The sequence below is a fragment of the Ambystoma mexicanum genome, chromosome 9 (genome assembly GCF_040938575.1).
Source record: "Ambystoma mexicanum isolate Mex_15411 chromosome 9, UKY_AmexF1_1, whole genome shotgun sequence".
NCBI classification, from domain to species: domain Eukaryota; kingdom Metazoa; phylum Chordata; class Amphibia; order Caudata; family Ambystomatidae; genus Ambystoma; species Ambystoma mexicanum.
Genome location: NC_090931.1, coordinates 662324431 through 662347964, shown reverse-complemented (window position 1 = coordinate 662347964; position 23534 = coordinate 662324431). Strand labels below are relative to the sequence as shown.

At 47.9% G+C, this 23534-nt stretch overlaps 1 protein-coding gene across 7 annotated transcripts in view; it reads left to right on the top strand.

The window, feature by feature from the left end:
* The window catches only part of HYCC2 (hyccin PI4KA lipid kinase complex subunit 2), a 1329865-nt gene that overhangs the window by 309017 nt on the left and 997314 nt on the right, over positions 1 to 23534 (top strand). Inside the window, exon 4 of one of the 7 annotated variants that reach the window (XM_069615446.1) lies at positions 7977 to 8064. The exons of the other annotated variants lie outside the window; for them this stretch is intronic. The gene's annotated coding sequence lies outside the window, so the exon portion shown is untranslated. The remainder of the gene's footprint in view (positions 1 to 7976; positions 8065 to 23534) is intronic. 7 annotated transcript variants of the gene reach the window in all.

The window sequence follows — 23534 nt, the reverse complement described above, 5'->3', positions numbered from 1 at the left end:
TGCACACACCACACTGTGCAAGCACCAACCGGTATCAAATGCAGAATAAAACATGCGTTCCTTCGGTGGGTATGTTACAGCCCTATGCTCTTGAGTGCATGCCCTGCACCATACGGCCTTCGCCCATACACCCAATAGTCTAATCCTTCCACAGACCCACTGCACCTTCATTCACTCATGCATGCCACCATCTGCACAACTACTGCATTCCATCTGCAACGCTCAGCCACCCGCGCTCCCACCCAACCTATGTCCTGTGCAGTTCACTCCCCTTCTGCAATTGACCTGCCACCACTCACCACGAAAAGAGGTTGCCGCAGAAACTATGGGTCTGTTACGACAGCTGCCTCCAATCACCACACAAAGTACTCGCCTACATATGTCGCATAAAGCACTTCTCACTCCCCACCCGTTCCCTCCCTTATTGCCGCCAACACATTCCGTACTGTACATTTTTCAGACCCTTCCGCCGCTGCACTGTCCTCCGATACACCATGGCGGCTTTCCCCAAAAATGTTGATGCACACCACACTTCCCTCCCGCCAACCACCGGCCGTGTTCAAACTTCTCCGACAGCACGCTGTCCAGCCAGCCACTGACACTCCTGTCCACGTAGTGAACAGGGAAATGGGTCCGCGGAGCGGACCCAGATATCACAAATTTGGATGTACATTTCAGTTCTTTGCAACAAAAATACTGGCCAGATTTCCACCAAACACACAAAAGCACGCTTTCTGGTCCAAGCTCCTGCTCCGGCTGCAAATTTGGTGAAAAATCCATCCAGCCGTTCGGACTGTAGCCGTGCGAAAAGTTTTTTTCCCCATTCAGTCTATGGAGAAAAAATAATAATTTTGGGACCCCCCTATAACTTTCCCCTCCACCCCTGCAAGATACCTCGCCCAACTTGGCAAAAAAATTTAGAAATTCAGAACCCACCATATACTTTTTTTGCAAAGTTTGGTGAGGATTCGTCAATGGGGAGCGAAGTTATAAGCTGCCGAAAACTTGTGATCTTCGCTTAGCTTGATGAAAAGCCACACAGCAGTTGTATCTAAAGTATCTGAACTAACTAAAAAGATTTGCTGATATTTTTGCTATGTAGATTCACATGGAACTATTGCACAATTAGAAATTTGATCTGAACATTTTTCGTTGGCTGCCATCTTGGCATGTGCACTGAAAATCATTTTAAAAGGGGACATATAGAAGCCATGTAGGTCATACTGTGCTCCCAAGCAGGGTTAGCTTGTGCCTTTGCCTTAGAGGAATGGCATTTGGCTTCTTTGTGACCACACACATTTGGATTGTGTGCCAGTCCACGGATTTGGCAAATAAGCAACATTATTCTGTTTTTAAAAAAAAAAAGCACTGTTGGTATTGCAGGGTATGTTTTAATCTAAGAGCGGAGCAAGGAAATAGGTTAGAAATGTAGTCTATGGTCTGTGGTAGGGAAAGGAAAAGGCTTCTGTTTGGGTGCTGACATTGTATTTGATGCTATCACTGTGGGTAGTGCGCACTGTGTGTTTGCAATGCCGAGGGCATACCTGAAGGTTAACCAGTGTGTCACTTCAACTAAAGTTTTTTTTTAAATGTTTCTTTTTTTTACAGGGAATTTGAAAGATTTAGGATTATGGAAGGTTACCCTCGTGACATGATATGGTGCCGGGGTGAACATCTGGTCATAGATGTGCCTACATTACATCCCTTTCTTCCCATGGGGAAAAGAGCCTGTACAATCCTATATTCTAGTGTTTCATTTATTTTCGAGTTTCCATTCTTTTCCTTTTTCACCCCTGCATCACAAGCTTCCTCAGGGATAACAAGGCTTGACCCTTTTCTATTGTATTGTCCGACTTCCTGACATGGAAAGCTTGGATGGTCTTTGATCACTAAATAATCTGCTTTCTTTAAACAGAAATCATCATACGTATCCCAATGTCCTAGTAAGTCTAGTGTTCAGTCCTTTTAACAGAACTGCAATATTTCTTGTTGGTGTCCTTATATCTTCGGCAGCGTTGTGCTTCCATTTTAAATTGTGCTGGCTTAAATGCCTAACTTCTCAAAGACAGCAATAATTGTACCCATATTTCTCTTGAAGGCTTTCATGTTCCCATCTCGATCGAGGTAGGGATGCATCTCTTTATCCAGGTTATGGGCATGCAGTTTATGGTGCGTTTCTATTTTCTTCCATGTGTGCCTTATGTCCATTTGTAATCCAAATAATTACATTTTTAAACATCCCTGTGCCCTTCCTTCTCAAAAAGATTACCCAGGGGATCATTCATGTTATGTAACTGGCTCTTATTCTTGATTGCTTGCATGTGCTGGCGAATTCTTAACTTGACCATGCAAACGGTGCCAGCATTGTTTTTTCAGGGCAGGTCTGTAAACCTTCCATGTGTGGGGTGCTATTTTATTTTCTTCTTACCCAAACACTTCCTTTTTTCAGATTCATGTTGCAAGCTTTACTTCAGGCTTTGCATTTCATGGTGGTCCTGCTTCTTTGAAGAAGCCTAGTTTGTTATCCTTGTTGTGTACGCATGGGTAGGCTCTGTGGTAGCATGGTTACAGCTGGATTATGGTTTCTTTGGTCAATAATCTGTATCAGGTTAGACTACTGGCCAATATTTGCCATGAATCTTTCTGATTTGTCTAGCAGCTGTATTTTATTATCTGAATGTATTATCTTTTAATGTTGGAGCTTTCTGTGAATGTTTGAAGCAGCCACTGGCTTGAGACGTTGTCATTGGTGCGGCTTGATGTTCATTGGGAACATGCTGCAAGGTCCTTTCCTTGTGTGCAGTGTCAGAGCATGTGTCGTTTGCACGGGAGAGCTGTGGTTTTTGTCTATGGCTTTGCTGCCTGATCGCACGGGAGCCTGAGTCCGAGCTGAGTAGAGCCTGTTTGGCTCGCTGAGGTGTAGTCTCGCTTGGAGCATGCCGAGAGGTTTTGATGCATCTGACGGGGTAGCAAGAAGGCAAAGTTATCTCTAATGGATGGGCAATCCAAAATCAGAGGCTTCTTTGGCCCTGCAGCGCCAGGGGACATCGGCGAGTCAAACATCTCTCAGCACCCTGTGGCGGGCGTTTCTGATGACAAAAGTACGCCTCCCCCTTCCCCACTCATTAATAACAATGAATCCCTTTAAACCCTGTGCTGTACTTTCTTGAGAAATTCTCAAGGGATTGCTTCTACTGGTCACAAGTAGATTGTTGGTACTAGTCTCTCTGCCAGTCCCAATTTAGATAAATTGCTCTCCTCCCCAGAAGAGATTTTTACTGAGAGCGAGACTGACTGAGAAACTGTTGCTGTAAACTTACTACATTCTAGACCATCTAAGCACTCGTCGAGTGCATCTCTGGTGTTTCAATGTCTGATATTCTCATGTCCAAATTAGATGCTTTTGTATTACTATGCACTAACTTGGCTGTCGACCAATGCGAGATGAAGAGCATCTTGGCAAGGGTGGTGGACGTTCTACTGGATTGCAGCAATGCCGCTAACCGAATTGCAGTAGAGGAACCAGAGAGCCGTAGCGTTTTGGCTCGGCTCTCGGAGGCTTCTGTGACCTTGGCCCAGCCTACTATAATCCAGATGAACCAGGCTCTTCAAATGGGCCCCCGTCAGCTTCCACCTGAAACAACATTCTATGCAGAGACACTCCAAAAGGTTGGCATAAATGCCACTGAGTTAGGTACAGTGACAGCAATGGCAGAAACAGAGGAGCATGCATTAGCTGCACTACTTATTGAACTGTCATTGAGGGCTATTCATCACAGGGTGCGTAAAAATAAGAAGCAGCGCCTGAAGCGTCGGCCCCTCAACAAATCTCCTGTGGGTGGTCCCTTTGTTCAATCTGCTGTAATAGTTCCACAGCTTCAAACTTTTGACTTCTGATTGCACACTTGTTACCAGAGGCCCAGGGGTGGTACTACCAGGCAGGTGGCTCTACATGGGACTAGTGACGATCTGCTTTGCCCTTTTCCTACCACTGTAGACTCGCCTATGTTCAGGCCTGGATGCTGGATGTACTTCTTCGAACAAGAAGAAGCAGGTTCAAATTCCTGAGTGTTCCACAGGGTGGTCTTAAGGTGCCAGTTTGCTCGATGTTGCGGAGGGCAGTGCCTATGCTCCCTCTGCTCTGTCCAAGTTCATTTTTACCAACCACGACCCGGAAAACTTCACACTATGAACAAGACAATGAGCTTCTTTTGGTGAACCTAGTAAAAATCGAGGAAATTAGCCCTAGAGCTGAGCGCCTGATCCTAAACGGAGCCTTTCTGTTAGCATTATGCAGGCAGATCCTGGGTCTCAAAGCCATTTCTAGCGCTGACATTCTGCTTGTTGAACTTCCGATTTTGGTTCAGCCTTACGAACTGGGCTCTCATTGAGTGTGCTTCACCTATTGTTCCCTCCTTATTATGCATGCACTCTGGCATGAAGTATAATTGGGGCCTTCGGTTGAAAAGTCTGTGAGCCGCAATTAGCTAAAGCCCATGAGGATGTTAACTCTAGGGGTACCATGCACATTCCATCGTCTTGTAACCCTTGCATTGATCTCTTTCCCGGAAGGCCCAGTTTGTTGTCCAATGGATTAAGTGCTGCAAAGGTAGCATGCAGGTCTGGCGGGCCCTCATGCTGGGTTGCTGAGCCTGTGAAAATGAATAATTATTGACATTACAACAAGTCCAATTGGGTACCATTGCCCCACGAGGCGGTCTGCTTTCCCAGATCCGCTGTAGCAATACTAACTTCCCCGACGGAATCACGTGAGATGTCATGGAACATTGCTGGCATTTTGAAACATATGGAAGACATGGAGTGGCTGGACTTGGTGCATTCCCACAATCCATTAGCCCCGCAGGAGACTTGGTCTTTGGAGGTCCACGACATCCAGGGTTTTGCAACTTTTCATGTACCAGCCTTAAAGGGGAAGAAAGGGCACCCTATTGGTGGCCTGATATTTTGGGTTAATGTGAAGTTATTTTTGTCAATCTGTATGTGCTCCGTTGTTTCTGGTGACCTTATGGAAATTCAAATGTGTTGTCTTGATGAGTCCAACCTCTAATGTGTACAATCGCCAAGATAACCCTGCTAAATATTTTTATTTTTGGAGGAAAGAATATGTGAATGGAGGCAAAGTCATACTGGCCCAACAAATCATTATCTGTGGGGATTTATGTCTCCAATTTGAGCCGCTTGGTGTTATGACAGTGCTAATGGATGGGGAGGACGTGAGATGGTGCGTGGGTGAATTGGTAGCGGATTGCCCTAGGAGGAATTATAGATTTGCAAGGGAAGCAGCAAGAGTGTTTGGCGCTCGCCCTTAGGGCTTGTAATGAAAGATTCCAAGGCGACCAACTAGCGATTAAGACCTATGGTATGCATTCTAAAAGTAGTCTGATGGATTATATGTTGATGAACGTGGAAGCTTGGGGATTTTTGCAGGACTTCACAGTGCTGACAAGTCCGGAAAGTGATCACAACCCTGTTGTAGTTTTAGTTGCCGGGTCACTCTTTGGTATAAAGGGGGAGGGCCCCAGTTATGAAATAATTCCTAGTGAGTTAAGGGGCAAAGTGTGGCGTGCCATTAAGTAGCAACCATTGGACTTGGAGACTAAACTACTTAGTATGTATGACACTATCCTGCCCCTACTCGAGTCCTTCTGCTACAGTGAGGTGACCAATGTTGACCATCTTCTACAAGTATATGAAAGGATTGTGAGTTCCCTGGGAAACATACTGAGCAAGCTTGGGTCAATTCCCGGTAGAAGGGTTACTCGTAACACTCTGGTATTATGGGGATTGTCGAGCTGCCAAAGGGGGGGGGGGTTCATCGAGCTTGCAAAGGGCCAGAGGGCGACGGGGGGCCCTGGTCGATGATGGGGTGCAATAACGTAAATTGCACAAAGGGGGGGAAAAAGGCTGAATATTCTGATCAACTCCGGGGAAACTTTTTCCAGGTTTCTAAGTCGGGGGATTCGAAAGGTGTTTGGCATTATGTCGATGCCTGGAAGGGCAGTGAGCGTAACTTGATTCAGGATAGTATCCCAGAGGAATCCTGGGTCTCTTATTTGGAGACCTCCTATAGGGATGACGGTGCATCCTCCTTTACGGGACTCAAAGTTGACCCCGAAAGGCGGTCCCCGCCCACCTTGTATTGACCATGTATGATATCGAGGTGGCTTTATTGTCGCAGGAGCTGGGGAAAGCACCTTGCCCGGGCATGGTCCCCATCGACTTGTACAGGCAGGAAATGATTATATGGCTTCCTTACGTGTTCAAGCTTTTCAATGCCCTGTTGCTGGTGAACATGGTCCCCTATTCATGGACACAAGCTATCCTTGTCCCCATATAAAAGAAGGGAGATGGGGGTACCCCGGCTGATTACCAGCCCATTTCCCTCCTTGATGTGGGGGGAAAGGTGGTTTCTAAGGCAGTGATTGATCATTTGGAGGCTTGGAGCATGGAGGTCGGACCGTGCATTCTTCAGGCTGGTTTTTAGCTCAATCTCAGCACCGTTGATCAGATTTCTGAGGCTTTCCCTAATTCTGCAGAAATGCATTGCATTAAAGACTATAAATATCTGTGCTGTCTTAATTGATTTAAGAACCACATTTGACAGTGTACCCATAGCAGGCTTGTGGGCTGCGCTAACTAATTTGGGCTTGCCCACAAGCATCCTGAGAGCAATTCAGTCATTGTACCATAACAATGGTGCAGTAATTAGGTACTTGGTGGGCGGTGAAGCCTCCTCGAGTCAGAATTGATGTTGTAGTTAGACAGGCCTTTGTCCTTGCTCCGACCTTGTTCTGCCTCTTTAGTAATAGGGAACTTGATCTGTTGGTGGCTGAACAGATGGATTCCCCATCACTGGCACTTGAGAGAATTCCTATTCTCCTATTTCCTGACGATGCAGTGCTTGTTTTGTTGACTCCAAAGGGTTTACGAAGGCAGTTGGCAATTTTCGAGGGCTTTTGCAAGGATAACGGTCTTATCATAAATGTGCAGAAACACAGTGAATGATGATCAGCAAACCTCAGGCCAATACATTTCCTCGCCTTAGTGTTGGCTTGCGAAGTGGCTCTATCGAACAGGTTGCAAGTTATGATTACATGGGGGTTCGCATGAGGGCCAACTGTACTTGGAGCAATCTGGTGCAGCGAGCAGGCTTAAAGCTGTCTTGGTGCTGTGCGGCTGTATCCAGATTTATCCAGGCCCATGGGTCTTGTCCGGTTAGCGTCTCCCTACAGATTTATAAGAGTCAGGCAAGGCTGGCCACACTTTACGGGGCCGAACCTTTGAGCATGTGTAATCCAGGCATGCTCCAATTTGTGGAGCAGACCTTTTTAAAAGCAGTTTAGGTGCATTAACAGGCGGCCCCAAATGTCCCGGTATTGTGCCATTTGGGTCTGCAGAGCATTTGGCTTCATATGTCTGAGGCCAGTGTTCCTTTGTCTGATGAGGCCAATGGTAAATTGCCCCACTACAGAAGGGCTGTTAGGGATGTATTAACCCACACAGGAGGTTCAAGCTTGCTATGGTTTTCGGGTGAAAGAAGGGAGCTAACCATTATGGGACTGGTTGCAACCCTAATCAATCCCAGGAAGCGTTAAAGCATTATTTAACAAGGCTTATGTGGTTGGGTGGAAACCTGTGTGCTCAGTCAGTTTAGTTTCTTATTTGTCTAGGAAAGTAGCCCCTGGTTTAGAATGCTACCTAGATAGCATGCAGGTTAAAGTAATGAGGGCTCTAATGAGGGCATATTTGTATCTTGCCTTTAACCAGTTTAAAGCAAAATTGGACCTTGTGTTACCCGGCAGCCTGTCCCTTTTGCCCAAGTGAAGTAGAAAGTACTGTGCACTTAGTCCTGCTTTGCCCAGCCTACTGCTATGCCAGGAGGAAATATTTGATTCCACTTTTCAAGTAATTTAATGTTAACAAGGTAAAAACGACTCTGTGCTTTTGTTTGACAGGAGATTGTGATGTGATGCACTCCGTGGAGAATTTTGTGTTGCAGGCGTGGAGGAAGAGATCTAAGGATGTAACTGCAGCAGCAAAAATGTATTGGTACCAAGTGTTTAATTGGCTACTCCCCATTTTACTCATTTTTACTCGTTTGCTTTTTAACATATTCCTGTATTTTACTTAATGATGTTAATATTGTGAGTTATAATGTTGTATTTTTGTATGTGACTTTTGTGATCTAATTTGTTAGAAATAAAGTTAAAGATGTTTCATTGTAGCTGCTTCTATGGTTTTGTTGCAATTCCGTGATCAGCAGTGTGGTGCTCATGCATGTCTGCAATTTCAAATGCTTGGTTTAACTGCTCATCGCATCCTCTTGATTTTGGCTGCAAGTTTATTTACACTCACAAGGATCCTTTCTCTGTTGCTCAGTTCCTTCAAATCTTTATAAACTTCCCCACATAAGACACTTTACTAGGGGAGGGGGCGGGCTGATGACTTTGAACTGGGTAGAGGTGCATTTGTTTCAGTAGCACTTTTGTGCCTAGAGTTTTACATCTGACTTTGGAGTTTGTCACATTTTTTTTCACTTGAGTAGGCTGTGACGTTGACCTTAAACTTCGATAATTTTCCTTTAGAAATTAAATATATTCTAACAGCATTTCGACTTTGTAAACAAATCGTCAAAAAATGGTGCCCTGTTATTTGATCAATTTCATCTTACAAAATTACAGCCTTTTTTCCCCTTTTTGTCTCATTCAAAAGTGCTCCATTACTTTCTCAAGCTAGGTCCGTGCTCAAATATCATTTTAATAATCCTGTTATAATTATTAAATAAAGTAACCAGTTATGTACCCAAAACAAGGTTTACAAGTTTGCATTTCTTAACCTTTTTGTAGGCGTCTTATAACCATTGTAACAACAAATGTAGTGTGTTGATCTTCACTAGCAATGTTTTTCAAATCGGAAATTAGTTTTAAGTAAAAAACATTCAACCCAATAACGTGGTCCAATGTATTCATTGAAAAACCGTGACAATTATAAATAGTAATTTTTGCACCATATTTCATCGCATTAGTTATGTTCTTCAAAGACCGCTTGGGACAATTCCAAGTAAAACAATCCACACAAAAATCCTTGTTTAAGAGGGGTAAAGTTAAAAAAAGAATTATAACCTCGGTTTTCCAACAAAGGGACATGTGCCTGGAAACATGTCTTTGATCGAATTGAATCGAACTCTTTACCACAACACAATACTTCGAAGGGATTGTGTCCTCCGACGTATTCCTTATCTTTGATAATACGTTTCCAGCTTGCTGGCCTCGGAAATTTTTTCTGTAGAGGGCGCTGCGCGTCGAAGTCCGCCGAGTCGATGTCCCTCGACAGCCACCGTATCGGCGCCGACGTCACCATGTCCATAAATAGACACGCGCTGCGACCGTTGCTCAGTTGCGTTTTTCCGCGCTTCATGGGGCCTCGGAACGTCATTGCTCAGTTCAGTCAGGTTTACTAAATCTATTTCGACGAATATTCACTTATCGTTCTCGGTGGCTTCTTCATCAGAACCGACGACGCCGCGATCCGGCTTCAAGAAATGTCGAGACTGCGGTAAAAAAATGTCAATACCGGATCCACACAGGGTCTGTTTATGGTGCTTGGGGTCCGAGCACCATTGTTCGAAGTGTGAGGACTGCATGTCCATGACGGCGAAAGCCCTGAAGGAGCGAAAGGGGAAGCTCGAGAGAGGTAAGTCAGCCAAATCCTCCTCGAAGGTTTCGTCGACTGAGTCGAGGCATTCGTCGCCTCGCCGTCAAACACTCCCATTCTAGATCTCGAAGCAGCTCCCACCATTCGTCAAGATCTAGACACTCAAAAAAGAGACTTCGAAGGTCCCATTCCTCGTCTTCGGTGTCCCCAGAAAGAGTTTCCTGTCCCACCAAACACAGTTCTCAAGCTGAGTGGGAGGAATTCAGAAAGAAAAGGTTAAGCGTCTTCGAGAACGCAGCCTCGACCCCCTCGAAGACAGCTGAGGGTGATACCCCGGGTGAAAAACCCAAAAAATCAAAACGCTGCGAGTCGCAGCACCCGGCGAAACATTCCACCCGAGAGCGCCATGAGCCATCGGGTAAGAAGGCACCGTCTTCGACGCCGTCGTCGAGGGTTCCTTCGCCGTCGTCGAAGATTCCTTCGACGCCGTCGTCGAAGATTCCTTCGACGCATGGGTCGGCGCCATCGACGCCGTTGTCGAAGGGTTCCTCGACGCATCGGTCGATCTACTCAACGCCATTGTCGACGCCGATGAAAGAGACGACCAAGGCTCCGCAGCCAACAGTGTTTTCAAGGGCCTCCGGCACGACGCTGAGACCGTCGTCGATGCCCTCGAGTAGGATCCCGATCCTCTCGAGTTCTTCGAGACCCCTTCCAGTTTTTTCGATGCCATTTTCGGCGCCTTCGAAGCCGGTTACATCGGCGTCGACGACTTCGACATTTTCTCATCCAATAACGACGAGTTTGGCTCCTTCGGCCCTAGAGATGGGCTTTACTCCATTTCAGAAATCGGAATACCCTGGTCTTTCTTCAATTTACGAAGAAAGAGAAGACTCTGACCAAGAAACTTTTGGTTTACAGAGATCCACACTGCCTGCTGCAGAGGATTTCACCTCTGAAGAAAGGAGGCCGAAGGAACTACAGGACTCACTTCATGAGGCCAGTCGACTTGACACTTCCCCAGAAGTGGAATTTGTAAAGCCAGACCCAGGGGAACATGCCGAAACACCATATAGAACCCTGATGGCAAGAATAATTGAGTTTATGGGTTGGTCTGCGCCTTCACCTGTTTTCCAACAGGATGATCTAACGGATATATTGGACGAAGGCCCACAGGAGGACCCGGTGGTCCCCTTCCATGCAGCCCTACAAAGAAAAATTGCATCCAATTGGGATACTCCCGAAGTCATCCCAGCAGTGAATAAAAGACTGCCGACAAAGTATAGGGTAGCGGCTGCTGACCCTGAATACCTGTCAAAAAACCCGATCCCAGAGAGCCTGGTGGTTCAAGCGGCAACTTCATCCAGCAGTAGGACTGCTTACCTTACTGTCCCACAGAACAGGGATGACAAGAGGTACGATTCTATGGCAAAGAAAGTCTTCTCTGCTTGTAGTATTGAGTTGAAGTCCATCAATGCCACCTGTACGCTCGCCAGGTTCAGCCACACATTGTGGGAGTGTGCTTCATCAGCGGCTGACTGCATACCCGAAGGAGAGGAAAAGGAAGCCTTCCTTAACATTATTAAAGATGGCAAAGATGCCATGTGCGAGTCACTTCAAACTGGCATCGAATCCGCTGACCGTATCAGCAGGGCCATGGCGGCAATTACAACAATTCGCAGACATGCGTGGTTGCGAAAGTCTCCAGATGTACAAGCCAGACCTTTGAATATGCCCTTTGACGGCTCTTCATTATTCGGAAAAAAGGCTGATGACAGTCTGGAAAAGTTGCAGACATCTAAAGAAGCAGCAAAATCTTTAGGAGCTGCTATCCGCCAAACTCCTTTTCGCCCCTCAGGAACCTCTGGGAGAGGAAAGTCCTTTCGCTATTATTCCGCATTCGGGAAAGGCAGAGGACAGCTGGCTCAAAGAGGCCAAAGGAGATCCACCCGAGGTGGATGGGTCAAAAGTAGTAAGACCGCAGCAGCTGCATCTGCATCAGCCGCCCCCAAACCACTCTGAGGTCTTTCCACACAAGACACCTGTAGGGGGCAGGTTAACTCAACATCTGACGGAATGGCAGGCTATTACGTCAGATGCTTGGGCATTGGAGTCAGTTGCCCAGGGTTACTGCCTACCCTTTCTACACATCCCTCAGTCATCCACCGGGAACAGCTCTCAAAGTTCCAGATCCGCTCCTCTTGCAGGAAATTATAGACCTGCTAGAGAAAGGTGCCATAGAACCGGTACCTGTAGCGGACAGGAACAAGGGCTGGTACTCCCCCCTACTTTCTCATACCAAAGAAGGACGGAGGACTGAGACCCATCCTGGAGTTACGAGAATTGAACACGTTCCTCAGGAAGGACAAGTTCAAGATGGTAACACTCTCTCAGATCCTTCAGGCCCTCCAGCTGCAGGACTGGCTGGTATCTCTGGACCTTCAGGATGCTTATTTCCATGTGCCAATCCATCTCAAACATAGGAAATACCTGTGGTTCGCAATTTGCGACTCATTATCAATTTTGAGTTCTGCCATTTGGGCTGACCTCCGGCCCGAGGGTCTTCACCAAGCTAATGTCGGTATTGGCGGTGAGTCTAAGGAGGGAAGGGATCCAAGTCTACCCCTACCTGGACGATTGGCTGATCAGGGCTGTATCCTCGGAACAAGCTCAGACCCATATAGATTATGTCTGCCACTTCCTTCACAAACTGGGCTTCTCCCTCAATTTAAAGAAGTTACAGATGATACCATCACAGAGACTCCAGTTCATTGGAGCGGTCCTGGACACTTCCCTGGGAAAAGCCTTGCCACCAGAAGTGAGGGCTCAAGATATTCTGCAGATGATCAACAAGTTTCAAAATGCCCAACGTCTCCCAGCCTTCGACTTTTTGAGGTTGCTAGGCTTCATGGCCTCCTGCATCTTCCTTGTGCCAGAGGCTCGCCTGAGAATGAGATCTCTTCAGTGGGCACTGAGAACTCAGTGGTCGCAATTCTCAGGGAGAATGACAGATCTCCTCCGGATTCCGGACAAGGTAGCCCGTGCCCTTTAATGGTGGGCCTATCCAGAGAACATCTTGAAAGGAGAACTGTTTTGGCAACCATGGCCGGAGATAACAGTAGTCACAGACGCCTCACTCACGGGGTGGGGAGCCCATGCCGGCGACTTGACCATCAGCGGTCGTTGGTCTCCATCGGAGTCCAGACTACACATCAACCTATTGGAGCTGAGAGCGATCAGACTAGCGCTGAAAGCTTTCCTTCCATCAGTACAGGGAAGAAATGTCGTAATAATGACGGACAACACGGTGGCCATGCACTACCTCAACAAAAGAGGCGGCGTAGGGTCACTGCCACTGTGCAGAGAGGCAATGCAGCTCTGGTTTTGGGTAATCCAAGAAGGAATCTCTCTATCGGCTGTCCACCTAGCCGGAGAGAAGAACTTGACAGCGGACGCTCTGAGCAGGCAGAGCAGAGTCTCCCACGAGTGGGAGATAGCTCAGGAAGTCAGTCAAGAGATCTTCGCCCTTTGGGGAACCCCTCAGGTGGATCTGTTCGCCACAAGCACCAACAGGAAGTGCGATCTGTTCTGTTCAAGGGAATTTCCCCCGAGAGGAGCTCTAGGAGACGCGTTCGTAGTGGACTGGGAGTTTCCACTCCTTTACGCGTTTCCACCAGTCCCTGTTATTCCTCAATTGATCAGGAGGTTGAGAAGATTCCGGAAAACCATGATCCTAATTGACCTGGACTGGGCCAGGAGAACGTGGTACCCGGACCTTCTAGATATGTCCATCTGCCCTCCAATCCGTCTTCCACTCAAAGAGAATCCTCTCTCGCAGAAGGGAGGTCCGGTTCTCCATCCTTCATGCTTGGCTTCTGAAAGGGTGAGGTACAAGGATTGGGATCTCCCTGATGACGTCATGGAGGTGTTGCTTTAGGCCAGAAGGCCAGCAACAAAGTATTTATACCGCTGCCATTGGAACAAATTTTGCAGCTGGTGTAGAGAAGAGAATATCGACCCTTTTTCATGTGGTACACCAATGGTGTTATCGTTTCTACTCTACTTGGCAAACTCAGGCCTTCAAGTTGGCACTGTTAAAGGCTATCTCGCAGCGCTTTCAATCTTCACGCGCTATGCGGAGGAACCATCGTATTTCAAACTACCTTGATACAATTTCTCAAGGGATTAACTAATGTTTATCCTCCAAAACCATTCCAGGTTCCCTTATGGGACTTAAATTTAGTCTTAAACTTCCTAATGGGCACTCCATTTGAACCACTTCACTCTTGTTCGCTGAGATTTCTCACGCTTAAAACTGTTCTATTGGTAGCACTACCATCTGCTAGGAGGGTGAGCGAGCTACAAACTCTCTCCTGTAAACCCCCACATACAATTTTCCACAAGGACAAAGTTGTCCTACAGGTGAAGCCTAATTTCCTCCCAAAGGTGGTTTCTGAATTTCATATTACTCAGAAAATTACCTTACCTTCTTTCTACCCTCCTCCCCACCCGGGGAAAGAGGAAGAAAGACTACATAGGCTGGACCCAAGGCGAGCTCTAAGCTTTTACATCAGCAGAATGGCTAGGATCAGGCAAGCAGACCAACTGTTTGTAGGATACTCTGGTCACAAGTTGGGATTACCCATAACAAAACAAACCATTTCCAGGTGGATTATTTTGGCCATTCTGGAATGTTAAAAACTGGCAGGGAAAGAGCCACCCCAAAATCTTAGGGCTCATTCAACTAGGGGTATTGCAGCCTCTTCGGCCGTCTAAAGAGGGGTACCGGTCAGAGACACATGTGCGGCTGCCACAAGGTCGTCCGCACATACATTCACAAAATTTTACAACCTGGATTCCTCCACTGGTCAAGAGACCAGATTTGGCAAAGCCGTATTACATTCGGTCCATCCCTAAAGGGATACATGACATTCTTACTCCCACCTCCAATTACATGCCACTGCTATGGGAGTCTATCAAAGATAAGGAATACATCGGAGGACACAATCCCTTCGAAGAACAAGTTACTTCTTACCTTGTAACGTTCTTTCGATGGGATGTCCCTCCGACGTATTCCTCATCGCCCCTCCCATCCATCCACGCAGTAATACTTCCCTTGTGGTTGCATCTTACGCTTCTTCAAGGTCAATAACCAATTCAGGCATGACTTTTCTTATGCTACAAAACGGAACTGAGCAACGGACGCCGCGCGTGGCTATTTATGGGCATGGTGACGTCGGCGCCGATACGGTGGCCGTCGACGCGCAGCACCCTCTACAGGAAAAATTTCCAAGCCCAGCAAGCTGGAAACGTATTATCAAAGATAAGGAATATGTCGGAGGAACATCCCATCGAAAGAACGTTACAAGGTAAGAAGTAACTTGTTCATCAGTTGACATTCTCACTTTCCTGCAAATCACTTCTACAAAATACTTTCTTTCTGTGGAGGCTAAAAGAGCATCTCCTGAATGTATAGCACAACATCCATCATTGGCTTGCTTTTCTAGTTGAAATTTATTTTCCTTGTGTCCATGATTTAACCAACTTCAATATTCTGCTTTCTCTGATTCTTTAGGTCATCGGAAGGTTATAAAAAGTAGAATTGTTTCTGAATTTTGGACTGGTCTTGTAGCACAAAGGGAGTTTCTCATCCCACCAGTGATAATGTTGGACTTGACTAGAACATTTTCCGGTTGGCTGGAAGAAGGAATTCCACTCAGTCTTCTCGGGCATTGTGGAAGCCTTCTTGCCTTTTCAAGTACTTTGGAAAAATAACTTGGATGTCTGGGTGTAGGACCTATTCAGAATGGGCTACCATATAGTCTGAATTAATCAGAAATCCATTGCCCAGAGATCTGACAAAACGGTTGGCCTTAAAAGCGGTGTGCAAGGACACAGCCTCAAGGGGAACGATTGGAGAGTTTCCAACCATTAATGAACCTAAAGAGAATCTGTCGGGGATGTACTGTTAAAAATTGTTTGCCTGCAGTAGATAATCAGAATTGGTTCCCAGGGCCCTTCATGACTTCCTTCGATCTGGCAGATGCTTACTTTCAAATCCCCCATTTGGCCTCCTCACCAAAAGTTCCTCTGGTTCTCCCCTATGGGCTCAGATCAGCACCAAGTATATTAACAAAAGGGCTATCTCCCTAGACGACTCCTTCATTCATAGAGGATTCTGGTGGCGAATCCCCACTTTTATCATAGGCTACAGTGCGAAGAAAGCAGCTTGTCTGGAAATTGCCCATCACAAGCGCCTTTCATGCCTGCCTAGTGGATATATTGGAAGGAAGCCAGAGCAGCAGTTTGAGTGGGATAGGGGTGGAGGGAACTATGGTTTCTTATGGGTGAGGGCACAGGGACAGGGTGAAGTGGGCGCGTTGAGGAGTGGGCCTAGTAGGAGAGGGGGTGTTGCAGGCTTGCCCCTGCACAACAGGAGGGAGCGGGATGTGGTGAGGAGCAGATGGGCGGAGGCTCCGTGGATGTCCTTTGCACAAGACTAGGGTCAGGGGGTGATGAAAGAAAATTGTCTGCCGTGATAAATTCTAATGCGGGAAACCCCTTAGAAGCTGCGTCTCGGAAAATGCGTGCAAGCAATTGTCATAGATCCTTCTGATAAACACAAACCTAGACAAGTTAACCATCACTTAACCAGACTCTGGACACCTCCTGCGTTTGTGATACTCTCAGGAGATTGGCTGGCTGATCAGCTTGTGAAAATCCTGGCTCATCCCCATTCTGAGTTTGGAGACCGTTGGGGCTTGGTTTAACGCAACCATCGGGTACGGCGATCCTGCTGAGGCAGCAAGCCTACAATCCCCAGTTACATTGCAGATTCCTCTTGAAAGTGCTAAAGGCCCCAGTTCTACAATGGTGACCACTTCAGGGGGATAAGGCGTCATGTGTCTGTTGGGTCCCTGTGTTAGGGAACCCCTCATGCCCCTTGCCAACTTGGTATTAGACAGGTGGGGACAAGCACTCCTAGATCATCATAGGTTCATTCTAGTGCCCAGCTGTATTTGTCCCTCCCTTTCTTAGTGGCTCTGCCGGATAAATGTAAGCGCAGGAGGGGAGGGGGGGTGGGGCTAGATCTGGATTATCCATCCAGTTCCTCTGGTAGTGAACGACTTTCCTGGCATCTCCACTTGACGATATGCAGGAAGCTGGGCACCCTCTCATTATTCCTGTTTGCCTCATGAACTAGACACCCTTCTCCCATTCTTCTGCTCCAGTGATCCACAACTAAATAGTTGGTCACTTGGCTTCCTCTTCTTTGATCCCCCATCTTTTGGCTGACCGGCTGGGTCTTCTAGAAGACCAGAAGGGAAAGGGCAAATGCCATTGCTCCTGGAAGCGAATTCAACCGTAGGCTTCCCCTCCCTTGCGGTTAGCCATATATTGTGTTTTCTGACTCCTTACTGTGTCCCTAGTCTTCTGTTGCTAACTGTTGTATTCTAGGTCTGTTCCCCCACCCCAAGGTTCCTACTCCTCTGGCATTGGGCTGTAGGTCTCCCCCTCACCCCCAATGTTCCTACTCCTTTGACAGAATTGCTACTGTATCACTGTATCCACTAGTCTCTCTCCCACTCTGATTACTTTGGTTACTGTCTCCTCTGTCCCACTAGGCTCTCCCACTTTCTAGGTCCCTTTCCACTGGTGGTCGCTGTTGTTACTGTGCCTCACTTACCTTCTGTTCCCTGCCTTGCTTCTTGTTTCCCTACTGTTGTGTTCCCCTGTGTGACTCCCCCTATCCCCTCTTGCACATCCTGTGGTGCGTGGCACTGGGCTGCGCTCCCCTCGTGTTCTCTCTTTCTCTGTCTTTCTCTGTCTTTCTGTCTTTCTCTCTTTCTCTGTCTCTCTTCTTCGCACCCCCTATGGTGCTCCATTTTTCCCATCTTCTCTAACTGCTACTCTGTCGACTATCCTATCTCTCTCACCAAGTCTGGAAGGAAAACGTTCAAGAGGGATTTCCTGGTCTCCAACCCAGGCCTCCCTATCACTGATACCTCCATCAGGGCTTCCTCCAGACAGACGGTCATTGACATCCCCCTTGTCGTTCCCTCTCATGACCTATGAACCCCTCATATGGTCTCTGTTCCATCTCCTACTCTCCTTTTAATGGTGGCGACCGGTCGACGGCCCTCTTGACCTCCTTCCATTGCTCCAAAACCATCATTGATGTCTATTTGAATGGAATCGTCTTGGTTCAGGGCCATCAGCCCAATCTCCTCCTTTTTTCGATAGGTGCTTACTGCATCTTATCAACTTCCGGCTGCTCCTAACACCGGTCTGGCTCCCTTGCCACTTACTTCCTCATTCGCCTCTCTGGCACGTACCTCCTCCTCCTCTTCTCGGACCCCGTCCCACCTCCATCTATAGCCTTTGCCCACTGTAGGGCCCCTTTACATCCTTTGCTGGGTGTACCTCCCTCCTGTACCTCACCTCAGAAGTCTTTCAAATGTGGCAACCTGCTCCATGTCGCAACTCTAGCTCTGCTGTCGAGCACTCCTCTGCGATCTGATGACTCGTTGTAGACCTTCACCTGGATGTCTTCGCTCTCACTGAGACATGGTTTACGGTTAGCTCTGTCATGAGTTTTAAATCCCTCCTGCCGTAGGGCTACAAGATCCTCTCCGAGCACAGAACCTGACGGCCCAGAATTGGATTGGCCCTGCTTTTTCCGGAGTGGGTCCCTGCCTCTGTCATTCCTACGCAGGCCTACTCCTCCTTTGAATGCCTGGTTTGCAGGCTCTCTCTCCTGGCCTCTCTGACTGTGGCCACCATCTACAGGCCACTTAGCCAGGCTGCCCTCTTCCTCTCTGAATGGGCTGACCTCTCCTCTTCTCTCCTTGCCTCTACCTGGCTTCTCCTCCTCTGAGACCTTAACGTCCACCTGGATGCTTCTAATCCCTACTCTGGGCTTGTTCGGAACCTTTGCGACTCGTTCTTTCCATTCTTCACTCTGGCCCGACGCACTCTTCCAGTAACACCTTGGATGCTCATCTCCTCAGACATCCCCCTCTTTTACCCTCTTACCACTCCTCCCTCGTGGATTGACAACTTTCTTCTCTCCTCCCACCCGACACTGCATGTCCCACATTCAAAGCCTTCCCCAGCACCTTCACCTTCCTTCTCGGTCATTCGGCCCATGAAGCAAGTCAGTGGATGCCTTTACCTCTACTTTGTATGCTCCTACCCCTGTGGCTGACTCACACTCTGATACAGCCCTTTCAAACCTGCATCTCTCCATCCCCAACACCCTGGACATCATTGCCCCTGCCATGAGAATCCATCTGAAGCCTACCTCCAAGTTCAACTCTTGGTATGATTTCGACCTTGCTGCCCTGAAATGCAAGTGCAGGGTGGCTGAGAAGAAGTGGAGGGCCTTTGGCGCATTCTCTGACAAACTGGCCTGCCGGCTGCTCCAAAGGCAATACAGAGTCTGTGTTCTTCAAGAAGAGAGTCTGCATCAATGCGGCCTCTAACAATATGGCCAAACTCTTTAAAATATGCAAGGAGCTGGCCAATCCTACTGCAGTCTCCACCTCTCCTGTCCCCTACTAGGCCCTCTGCACAGCGCTGGCTTCTCATTACACTACTAAAACTCAGGACATCCTGTCCTCACTTTCCTCTTCCTCTACCTCTCTAAGGCCCGCCTTAGCTGCCTCTCCCTCTCCTCTCTTCCTTCTTCCTCCTTCTCACAACACCTGACTAGTTTTTGAAACAAGTCCGATCTATGAAAGTTTTGTCTAAACCGGTGCTCCCCCTGCTCTTCCAGAACCAGCAGGACCACATTGACACCCTCGGTCCAGCCTTGGTCGATTCCTGCAATCACTCTTTCACCTCTGGATCTTTCCCTTCACTCCCTTGTGCAACCCATATTAAAAAAGCCTCCTGCCGATCCTACCTGTCTGGCAAACTATCGCCCGATTTCTACCACTCCTTTCCTGGGAAAACTCCTGGAAAAGCTGGCCATCTCCCAGCTTACTTTCCACACTGAATCTGTTTGTTGCCTCCACGACCCTCAGCCTGGCTCCTCACTGATGACGCCCAACAAGGCTGAAACATGTCTGGGGATGCTTGTGGTCTTGTGCAGAAGGGATGTGACCTAGCAGTTTGGGCTGGACTGCCCCTTTTGGGGTATGACCAAGCCTGATTTGCATATGGTTTTTCCCCTTTTGTAATGGCTTGGCAGGCTGAAAAACAATGGTCTGGAGGGTTGCCCAGAGCTTTGCCCGTGGTTATGATTAATTCAAAACCTTCCAGCCATCAGCTTTCTGTTTTGCTAAAGTCACCCCGAGTGGGACGGTTATGCCCAGACGTGGGTCCCGAGTCTGCCGGGCCTAGAGACCGAAGCTACTCCTCACTGATGACGCCCAACAAGGCTGAAACATGTCTGGGGATGCTTGTGGTCTTGTGCAGAAGGGATGTGACCTAGCAGTTTGGGCTGGACTGCCCCTTTTGGGGTATGACCAAGCCTGATTTGCATATGGTTTTTCCCCTTTTGTAATGGCTTGGCAGGCTGAAAAACGATGGTCTGGAGGGTTGCCCAGAGCTTTGCCCGTGGTTATGATTAATTCAAAACCTTCCAGCCATCAGCTTTCTGTTTTGCTAAAGTCACCCCGAGTGGGACGGTTATGCCCAGACGTGGGTCCCGAGTCTGCCGGGCCTAGAGACCGAAGCTACTCCTCACTGATGACGCCCAACAAGGCTGAAACATGTCTGGGGATGCTTGTGGTCTTGTGCAGAAGGGATGTGACCTAGCAGTTTGGGCTGGACTGCCCCTTTTGGGGTATGACCAAGCCTGATTTGCATATGGTTTTTCCCCTTTTGTAATGGCTTGGCAGGCTGAAAAACGATGGTCTGGAGGGTTGCCCAGAGCTTTGCCCGTGGTTATGATTAATTCAAAACCTTCCAGCCATCAGCTTTCTGTTTTGCTTCAGAACATCCAGAGGCACGGAAACTGCTCTCCTGCACACCTGTGAAGAACTGCTCTCAAATCTTGACTCTAGCTCTCCTTCTGTCCTCATCCTCCTTGACCTTTCTTCTGCTTTTGACAGTCAATCGCTCCACCCTGATCAATCCACTTTGTGAGAACCTGAGGATCACGGATCAGGCTCTGGCGTGGCTGACCTGACTGAGCCTCTCAGGTCCAACTCTGGCCCTTCCTCTCCACCACCACTCTCTCTGTACATGTAGTGCCCCCCAGGGCTCTACCCTTTCACCCTGGCTCTTCAATGTCTAGCTGGCCCCTTTGGCCCACCTGATCTCCTCCTTCTCCTCCATCTTTCTGTTATGCGGATGACACTCAACTCTCCTTCAGCCGCCTCTCCTTCCTCGCCCATGCCTGACTGTATCCGCGATTCAGGGTTGGTGCTCCTCCAACAACCTCTGCCTTAATGCCAGTAAGACGGAGATCATTCTCATTGGGACTCCAGTTCCCGCTTTCCCTCTCACTCTAGCCGCCCTACTTGGGCCCCCAACCCTTGCCTTCCTTTGAGACAAAAAACGTTGATGTAATCTTCGACTCCACACGCTCCTTTTCTCCTCGTATCACGGACCTTGCCAAGAAGGCCCGCTTCCAGTTGAACCTCCTCAGAGGTATTCTACCTTTTCTCACTCCCCCTCCCCCCGGAAGCTCACTGTCTCCAGAGCTCTGCAAACTTTCTCAATCTGTGTGCCTCTACTGTGCGTCCTCTGCAACTAATCCAGAGCAGGACTGCAAGACTTATCCTTGGCCTCAAGACCAGGGACCATATCTCTCCAGCCCTGAAATCTTTCCACTGGCTCCCGGTGGCTGCAAGGATTAAGTTCAGGACCCACTGCATCGTTCACAAGGCTTTCTGGGGCTGAGACCCACACTACATATAACTCTCTCTGCCTAAGTACCTTCCTCCTTGAGCCCTTTGCTCAGCTACCTCCAACTCTAAGGCACAGATGCTTCTCCAGACAGAGATCGGGGGGTGGGGGGGCGGTTAGATCTCTCTCCTGCAGGTGCCTCCCTCTGGAACGGCGTCCCTGCCCCTCTGACTTGAGGCGGACCACCTGAAGTTCCGGAAGCAGCTCAAGACCCTCCTTTTCTCCTCTGCCTTCTCTCTCGCTCCCCTGTTAACCTTACTGTCTTATGTGCAGGCTGGTTGCTTGGTACCTCAGTCTCATTGGGTACCAGGCCCCTCCACGACCTGTCCTCTTTGCACTGCCGCCTGCGCAATTAGGCGCCGTAATCTGTAACCTCTGCAGCCCCCCCTGCCAACTTGCACTTACCCAGCGCTGCGCTGCCCTGCTCACTTCCCCAGAGCCTTACTGGCCCTGACCACTCTCCCCTCACCCCCACCCTCTCCCTTGCATTTCCCCACTCCATCCCCCTGCACCGCTCGTTGTCGCACTTGCACAATCTGTCAAAAGTCCTAATAATATAGTTTGTCTGGTCTTCCCTCCGTCTTCCCCACCCCTTGTCTTGTTGCGCATAGAAACACTTGTGTACAGGTGTGTTAAAAATGCAATATATAATATCATATATCCTGTCACTTGGGTGGACTCTATTGCAAATTCAGATAGTCTAAGATCTTCACCTGAACGTTTGCAGCATGAAATTATAGGTCTGCTGAAAGAGTCGTCTAGTGAGGTGCCTGCCTCGCTTTAGCTTTCCAGTCAACCTTCACTCCTAACTCTTATACCAAACACTGCTAACTTCACGTCTTGGTGCGATAAAGGATTAGCACATTTTTCATGCAACTATTTGAAAACTTGTAACTTCCTCCAGGATGGCGTAGCTTTGCGTCCGTCTAGTAACCGATGTATTGAATGTGGGGATGGCTGTCCGCATGCAGCTGGATTGGACTGAATCGTTCATGCTTTGTGATTTGCTTTTTGTCACATTGATCCTGGGGTAAGAAGAGATCTGTTGGTACACTGAGCCAGTACTTTGTCTCTTTAAATAGGTCACATTATTTAAAAAAAAAAAACGTGGCAAACCATCGAGGTTGTTTTGTCTGTGGTTCGTTTATCACCCTTAGTGAGGCTTGGTATGCCATCATTGTGTAAAAATGATGAGGAAGAGAGACGAAGGGGGAATGTACGGAGTACTTTGTGTAATAAAGATTCCAGGCGAGTCCTACTCTTCCTCACTGCATTCCTGCTTATCACATTGGGGTCTGGGCCATCATTTCTATGGTATATGGACATAGGACTGGTTTGGGGTAGTCCATCTTCTTAGACTCGTAGGCCTTTTTTTACTTTAACATGGCTGGGTGCCTACCCTATCTCAAGGAGGAAACCTGTCTCATAGTAAGGACTGCAGCGAGAATGTATTTTGGTGTAATGAAGATAACAGGTAAGTTATCAGGCTTTCACGTATATAGTAGCACATCATAAAAGGGTTGAAATACGTGTAATGGTATTGGAGAATGTTTTCTTCCACACATGGAGTGTGATGTAGCAGAATTTGCACCAGTTGCTTTATATGACACAACGTTACTAGTAATGTGTAATAAAACATTGTAATCGTAAATAGACAAATTGGCTCACGAAAATCGGGCTTCCGCCCTCTCCATGGCACTGAAACAGCGCTGTTAGACCTTAAGACCCAAATTGAAGAACTAAAGGACAATGGAAAAATAGCCTTGCTACTCCTACTGGACTTGTCAGCAGCGTTCGACTTGGTGGACCATGTAGTGTTATGCAACCACCTCCAATCTGCCGCCAACTTCACCAAAGATGCTATAGTTTGGGTCCAATCCTTCTTAACTAACCGGACCATGAGTCTTCTCTACTTCAGCCTCTGTCGACCCCATTAAAATAACCTGCGGGGTCCCACAAGGTTCCTGCGTCTCCCCTACTATGTATAAGATCTTCACCAA